This window comes from Sturnira hondurensis, unplaced genomic scaffold (genome assembly GCF_014824575.4).
Source record: "Sturnira hondurensis isolate 20B ecotype Veracruz unplaced genomic scaffold, ASM1482457v3 Scaffold0003681, whole genome shotgun sequence".
In the NCBI taxonomy this organism is placed as follows: Eukaryota; Metazoa; Chordata; class Mammalia; order Chiroptera; family Phyllostomidae; genus Sturnira; species Sturnira hondurensis.
The window spans coordinates 5,656,880-5,665,466 of NW_028076312.1; positions in this window are offsets into that span (position 1 = coordinate 5,656,880).

The following is an 8,587-nucleotide window of genomic DNA, read 5'->3' on the forward strand; positions in this document are numbered from 1 at the left end:
ACCTTCTTACACCACACACCAGAATATATTCAAAATGAATTAAGAACTTAAATGGTAAACCCCAAACCATAAAAATCATAGAAGAAAACACAGACAGCAAAATCTCAAACATTGCTTGTAGCAATATTTTTTCAGATATATCTCCTCAGACAAAAGAAACAAAAGAAAGAATAAATAAGACTACATGAAACTAAAAAGGTTTTGTACAGCAAAGGAAAACATCAACAAAATGAAAGGACAACCCACTGAATGGGAGAACATATTCAGCAATGCTACATCTGAAAAGGGGTTCATATCCAAAATTTATAAAGACCTTATACAACTCAGCACCAAAAAACTAACAAACAAACAATTCTATTAAAAAATGGGCTAAAGACCTGAATAGACACTTGTCCAAACAGGACATACAGATGGGCAATAGTCATTTGAAAAGATACTCAGCATCACTAACCATCCAAGAAGTGCAAATTAAGACCACAACAAGACATCACCTCCTCCCTGTCAGAATGACTATCATCATTACATCAACAAACAACCAGCGCTGGCGAGAACGTGGAGAAGAGGGAACTCTTGTGCACTAGGTGGAATGCAGACTGGCACAGCCACTGTGGACAGCAGTGTGGAGACACCTCAAAAAATTAAAAATGGAACTGATTGCTTTATAACCCAGCAATTCCACTTCTGGGAATATATTTGAAGAAACTCAAAAAACTGATTCTAAATAATATGTGCACCCCTATGTTCATTGCAGCATTATTTATAATAGTCAAGATTTAGAAGCAGCCAAGGGCCCCTCAGTAGATGAGTGGATAAAAAAGTTGTGATACATTGACACAGTGGAATACTACTTGGCCATTAAAAAGAAGGAAATCTTACTTTTCATGACATCGTGGATGGACCTGGAGAGTATTATGCTAAGTGAAATAAGTCAGAGAAAACAACTACCATATGATTTCACTTATATGTGGAATCTAATGAGCAAAATAAACTAGCAAATTAGAAACAGACCCATAGATACAAAGCAGACTGACAGCTGTCAGAGGGGAGGGGCTTGTGGGGCTTGGTGGAAAAGGTGAAGGGATTAAGAAAAAAACTCATAGGCACAGACCACAGTATGGTCACCACCAGAGGGAAGTGGTGATAGAAGAAGATTTGACTTGGGTCAGTGAGCATACGACACAATATAGGGATAGAATTGTACCCCTGAAACCTATATAATTTATCAACTAATGTCACTCCAATAAACTCAATTAAAAAAGAAAAAAGTAAAGCTGTTATGAACATTCACCTATCAGTCTTCGGTGGACATACCTAGAAATGGAATGTCTGGGTCATATGTTCATATGTTTAATATTTTAAGAAACTACCAAACTATTTTCCAAGGTTGTTTTATTATTTCATGATCCCACCAGCCGTCTACAAGAGTTCCATTTGCTCCACGTCCTTGCCAACAGCACGCTGGTCAGCCTTTTTAATTTTAGCCATTCCAGTGGGTTTGTCGTGGTATCTCCTTCTGGTTTTAATTTGTATTTCCCTGATGACTAGCGATGTTCAGCTTCTTTTGTGCGCTTATTTGCCATCCATGAATCTTCTCTGGTGACATGTCCTTTCAAATCGTTTGCCTGTATTTAAACTGAATTGGCAGTCTTCTTATTATTGAGTTGTAAGACTTTTTAAATATATGCCAGATAAAAGTCTTTTGTTGGATACACGTTTTGCAACTATTTTATCCCATTCTGTTGCTGGCCTTTTCACTTTCTTTTTGTCTCTTTTGAAGGGCTAAAGTTTAAAATTGATGGAATTTAATTTATTGATCTTTTTTTACATAGTTTAAACTTTTGTGTCTTATTTAAGGAATCTTTCCCAAACTAAAGGTCACTGGGGTTTTATCTTATATTTCTTGCAGAAGTTCCAATCATTTATTTTTTAAAGATTTTATTTATTTATTTTTAGAGAGAAGGCAAGGGGGAAGAAAGAGAGAGAGAAACATGTATGTGCAAGAGAAACATAGAGTGACTGCCTCTCGCATGTCCCCAGGTGGAAGGCTGGCCTGCAAGGCGTGTGCCCCGACTGGGAATGGAACCGGTCACCTTTCAGTGTGCAGGACAACACCCAACCCCCTGAGCCACTCCAGTCAGGGCTAGACTTAACTTAGATTTATGGTTTGTTTCAAGTTAATTTTTGTATGTGGTGTAAAGTAAGGGTTTTGAGGGTTTTTCTTTGTTGTGTTTCATTGCACTTGAAGATCCAAATGATCCTTGTTGAAAGATTATTCTTTCTCATTGAACAGTCTTGGTGCCCCTGTCCAAAATCAATTGGCCATACCTTAGTAGGTCTGTTTCTGGGATGTCTCTTCTGTCCCATTATTGATCTGTCATGTCTACCGCATGACACCGCAGTGACTACATGGCCCAGGGGCGGACCCTCCCAGCCTTTCCCGGTTCTCTGGGGTCAGTCCAGGAAGGCCAGCGCCCCTCCTGGAGCTGTCCGGTGCAGAGTCCTTGGAGCCCAGCAGGCTCTGCCTTCAGATTTCCTCACAGCATTGCCCTCCTCCAAAATTCTTCCAGGCTCCAGCTTGGGCGGAGTTCCTCCTTCTTATCTGTCATTCAGTGACTTCAGTAGCGTGTCACTACCCGAGACATTTCAATCTGATCTCTCTGTCTGCTCCCCGGGAGGTCCCTGGACATCTCGCATGTCCTTCCTTCGGGCCTCTGGCTGGAGTGCCCATCTCTGCTTCCTACCTTCCTTCACATGATCTGGGCCCAGCCTTCCATGAGACCCCAGCCTTGGGTCTCCCCTGTTCCACACAGGCCCCCAGCCTTGGATGTCGGGTCAGGCTCATGGGTCCTGATGGGTTCATATATGAGCTAACTCAGAACTGAGTAATTGATGACGTGGGACCACTTGCTCCATGTCCTCCTTGAAGGTCTCCAGAAACCAGCTAGAAGAAAATGTAATAGGAAGAAAACCCACATCCAAGAATGGGAACCAGACTACCGTGACCCTGGGCAGGGCTATTCCTGCCACAAGTGAGGACACGGTATGTCCCTTGGGAACCTGGCTGGGCCACAGGGATTCACCTTTGAAGCAAGGCCTGGCTTTCGGCTCTTCCTTCCCACCAACTCAGAGGAGCCTGGCATTGTTCCCTGTTGCAATCAAGCTGACTCCTTTGATACTGATGATGCTGATGGCATAAGCGATTCTAAAACGCCTCATTCTCGGCCACGCCAGGAAGATCCTGGCCACGGAGAGGGGGCCGGTTCTCCTGCCTCCCTAGGGTCTGGCCCCCTGGGTCGGCCTGGACAGGCAGGGCTTCAGTCTTCCCGCAGTGCCTCAGCCCTGAGGACCTTCAGCTGCTTGGACAAAAAGGGGAAAACAGCCTCTTTCTTCGGCCTCGGGCCATTGTTTTTTCTCCTGGCGAACTTGGCCCCCATGTGTTAACCAATAAACGTTTGGCTGCGGTCCCCCTTGCTGTGAAACAGGGCCCTGCCGAGGCCAGGACAAACAGCACGCCTTGGGGAGGCTGGCCTTTGGGACTGAAAGGAACTTTGCGATTCCACCAGCCCTTGCTTTTGTTGGATTTCAAATTGTCCGCTTAAATATCTCTCAGAAAATCAAGCTTCCTCTTCTTCAATGAGAAAAAGAACCATAGGCTGGGTCCCCTGCCACCCATCTCTCAACAGCCAAACTGGTGGCCGCTGGCAGTTCAGCCTCCAGCATTCTCGTTCCCGTGGCAACCACTGTTTGGGGGTAAACCGTATCCATGCCCTCCAGAGTTTCTGGTGAGCTGCGAGCAGCTGGAGTCTGATTTTTATGTCTCCTCCCTTCTCCCTGCTGCTCTCACCAGCCCCTGGCAAAGCACCTGGCACAGATAAGGGCTGCCTCCCAGGGCTTCAGAAGATAGTAAATGGCCTCAGTGCCTCCCCTTTGCCAAGCTCTGTGCCAAGGTCGGCTAGCAACAAACACTGTTGTAAATTGTGATCAGTCAGAAAGCCGTGTGCCTTTTTAAATGGACACAAATTGCCTATTATCTGAAAGTCCAGGAGAGTTGTGTAGTCCTGAGGAAAGAATGCAGGAGTCCAGAAGCTGGAAGTTCCCAAGCCCTGGGCAGAAAAGCTGTTCGTGTACATTAGGTTTTCATCAAGTTCAATTGTCTTTTGCAAAGCTCAGAATTGGAAGAGACAGACACGCTCTGGCCAGTGTGACTCAATTAAATGGCACGTCATCCTGTGAACCAAAAGTTCACAGGTTCTATTCCCGGTCAGGGCCCACAACCCAGTTAGGGTTCATATAAGGCAACCAATTGATGTTTATCTCCCTCCCCGCCCTTCCCCTCTCTCTAAAATCAGTCAGCATGTCCTAAACTGAGGATTAAAAAAGAGAGAGAGACACAATTTAAGTACCAAATAAATAAATACAAGTCAGTCAGGGACCAATGCAGGTCTACATGCCTGTGGTCTAAGCAGAAAGAGCCACCCAGGATGCGTGGGGTCACCAGGCCTGGGAGCCAGAATCCCCTGCCAACTCTTGACCAGGGCCCAGCAAGCCTGGGGAGTGCCTGCGTACGTCTCAAGGCCACAGCTGGAGCCCTGTCCACGCCATGGCTCCAGTGCCTGCCGGCATTGACAGGGCAGCCCCACGGCACAGGGTGCGGTTTCCTAGTTTGCACGACAGAGTCGGTGCTGGGGGTCCTCTGCTCTGAATCCTAGACTAGCCCGACCTCTGCTCGCTAACCGCTGGGGTGACAGAGACGACCTCCCTCCAACAGTGAGAGTGTGAGGGCCCCGTGACTGCTGTAACAAATGACCGCAGACTTCGCAGCTCAAGGCATCCCTACCTCACCATCTTACAGTTCGGGAGATCGGAGGTCAGGCATGGGGCTCACTGGGCTCCAGTCAGGGCGCTGCAGGGCTGGGTCCTTCTGGAGGCCCCAGGGGAGAGCGTGTATCTTGCCTTTCCCAGCGTGGAGAGGCACCCACACCTCTTGGCTCATGGCCCCATCTTCACATTCAGTGGTGTAGCAGCCTCCAGTCTCTCCGCACCTCCCCCCCACCGCCTCCACTTCACAAAGAGCCCCGGGTTTATAGTGGGTCATCCAGGACAACCTCCCATCTCGGCAGCCCTCCCTTCATCCCATCTGCAAAGTCCTTTTTCCAGTGAAGTGACATAGCCACTGGTCCTTGGGACTCAGACGTGCATGTCTTAGGGTGAGGACTGTCATCATTGTACTGGCCACCACTACGAGTCGGTCTTCCGCACTTCCCACCCTGAACTTGATATCCAAGGAGACACAAAGTGCTCTCCTCCTGCCTTAGCTCAAAAATCCACACTGCCTAGCACCCTTCCAAATACCTTCACCTGACTCATCCCTATTCCCTTGGGAAATTCAGCTCCTGTTAGAGCTGGGAAGCTTTCCTGAACCCGGAAGGGCTGAGTCCAAGCCCTGCGATGCCTGTGAGGGTGACCTCCCAGAACAGGGGTGGTGGAGTGACCTTTCAGAACAGGGTTCAGGGGCCTTGCCTGAAGGATGCTGGGCTAATGCCTGCATAGGCCCTGGATGTGAAGCCTTGAGGCTGCCTCAGTTTCCTTAGCTGTGAAACAGACACAAACACAAGTCCCATCCTCACCGGGGAGACAGGGGTCAGGCTCTCACTGGCTCCATGGCCTGGAGTCCTAGGTTACATTTTATGTGTGTACCTGTGTGTCCTGGGCCACCATAGCGACCTCTCTGTGGTCCAGACTGTCATCTGCAAAACAGTCCTAATGGCGAGGCTTATTCCAGAAGTTTTTTACACAAGGACGGAATGAATCATAGTCTGAAGAGCTTGTAAGTGTTACATGTGATTTACTGTGAAAGGAATTAGTCCGGGTCATAAAGAAGCCAGGGGTCAAGCAGGAAAGAATGGGACGGAAATGCAGATGCTGCTGTGAGCCATAGCCAGTCAGCCAGTGCCTTCTGGTCACGAATCTGAAGCACACAGTGACAATGGGGGGACAGCAAGGGAGTCTGAGCAGGCTCAGACCTGCCAGGATGCACCTGCCGTGGCTGGTCTTGCCCACCCCTGCCAAAACCGTCGGGGGGGGGGGCGGTGAGCAGGAGCAGCAGCTTCAGAGGCGAAGCGACTTTTCACAAAACAGCGCCTCCTGGCTCCAGCTGACTATAAAAGGTCATGAAGTACGCGCGCGACGGGGTGGGGGCAGTGTTAACCCACAGAGGCCCTGAAGAAGCAAGTGGGGGAGGGGAAAAGGGAGGGAAGCTCTAGCCAGTCCTGGACCAACAGACCAGGGTTGCTGGGAGGGCTGGGGCCAGTGAGCCTGGAGCACCCACCTCCCACCGGGACTTAAATGTGAGCTTCTTCCTGGGCTAGTTGGTGGTGCAGCCCCAAGGGGCCCTGAGAGTCCCAGAAACAGCCAGATAAGACAAGGGCTGCTGCCGCCCTAGGAAGCGGCGATCGTCTATCATCTGGTGAAGGAGGATTGGTGGTGGCAGTTTTATTCCTGCTTCCTGTAGTCAGCAAGTGTCCAGCAGATGGCTCCTCAGGGAACAAGGAACTCGGCGTGCAATAGGCCTATAGATGCATCTAATAGGATGGAATCCCAGATGAGGAAGGGCTTAGGCAGATTCAAGAAGTAGCTNGCAAGGGAGTCTGAGCAGGCTCAGACCTGCCAGGATGCACCTGCCGTGGCTGGTCTTGCCCACCCCTCCCAAAACCGTCCGGCGGGGGGGTGGGGGGTGATCAGGAGCCACAGCTACAGAGGCGAAGAGACTTTTCACAAAACAGCGCCTCCTGGCTCCAGCTGTGACTATAAAAGGTCATGAAGTACGCGCGCGACGGGGTGGGGGCAGTGTTAACCCACAGAGGCCCTGAAGAAGCAAATGGGGGGAGGGGAAAAGGGAGGGAAGCTCTAGCCAGTCCTGGACCAACAGACCAGGGTTGCTGGGAGGGCTGGGGCCAGTGAGCCTGGAGCACCCACCTCCCACCGGGACTTAAATGTGAGCTTCTTCCTGGGCTAGTTGGTGGTGCAGCCCCAAGGGGCCCTGAGAGTCCCAGAAACAGCCAGATAAGACAAGGGCTGCTGCCGCCCTAGGAAGCGGCGATCGTCTATCATCTGGTGAAGGAGGATTGGTGGTGGCAGTTTTATTCCTGCTTCCTGTAGTCAGCAAGTGTCCAGCAGATGGCTCCTCAGGGAACAAGGAACTCGGCGTGCAATAGGCCTATAGATGCATCTAATAGGATGGAATCCCAGATGAGGAAGGGCTTAGGCAGATTCAAGAAGTAGCTGACTTGGAGAGGGAGGGAAGGGCACTGCACAGGAACCAGGGACCAGGAGTCCAAAAGGACCTGCTGTAAAGTCCTGGTCCATGCACCCCCCCACACACTGGGCCAGAGGACGTCCCATGCTCCACCACCAGCAGCGGCCCTGAGGTCTGAGTCTCAAGCCTCCACCTGCATGAGACCCTAGAGGACAGTTTGGGCTGACAGGAGCTGGTCCCTGGACATAGTCAAGCAGATGAGCAGGCAATGAGAGTATGAGAACCCCAGAGGCCTGGCCACTTCAGTCACCTTGTGTGTGTGGGGGGTGTCCCAGGTCCCTTTCCTTCCTGGCAGACCATCTCTCAGGCATCAGCACTACACCGTGCCACTTACTTGGGAATACACACTGGGGTGCCCAGGGGCTGCGGGATGATTTGTGCTTTCCCAGCTCCCTCCCTTCTCCATAATTCTGGACTGTCAGCGCAGACCACTCATCCCGCCCTTTCCAAGAACCCATGTGAGGCCTCGCCTGGGAGGCTGGAAGCCCCCGAGGGCCAAAGCAGCCCTGGGACAGGGTGCAGGCCATCCTCCCGACATCCAGCTGGGGCCTCTCCGATCGTTCCCAAGGGCTGGTGTGAGGTTCCCAAAGACCTGCCCGAATGCACAGTTGTAGCTTGAATGCCAGACAGCAATTGTAAAGAAACGAGGACTGGCTGGAAGCATCGAGAAGCGGTGTCAGAACTGCCTTCACTCGGTTCCCACACGAATGGCAGGGGGCTGCGTGGGAAAAGGAGGCCTTGGCAAAGGAAACAGACGTTCCACTCTGACCTCTGGAGACCCCGGAGCCTGGACCTTCACAGACAGGACAGATTTGAGCGAAGCGCTGAGTCAGGCCCCGGCCTTCTCTCCCAGGGCACCTCCTTCTCTGGAAGTAAAGTGACTGGTGCCCGCAGGCTTTGGGCCTGGTGAGGATGTTAGCCATCCAGATCCCCAAGTCACATGCTGACCCTGCTCCTTCTGCATCCCCACCGCAATCTGTCACCCCTCCCACACAGGTGATGGCCACCATGTCTGGGGCTTCACTTCCACAACCCCCCATGCCCATCCCTAATGGCTCACTAACCAGCCCTTGCCTGGGGTGGGAGTGGAGCTGAGGCACCTCTGACTGGGGCATTTACAGGGGGTCAGGAGGGGTATTTAGCAGCAGAAAGCTTAGGTGGTCCCAATACGATCACATGTCTCTGAGCTGAATGTCAGTTTGCATTTTACAAACAAAACCAGCTGCTGAAACAGACATGTGGGCATCTAAAAAACCAGGGAAATCACATTTA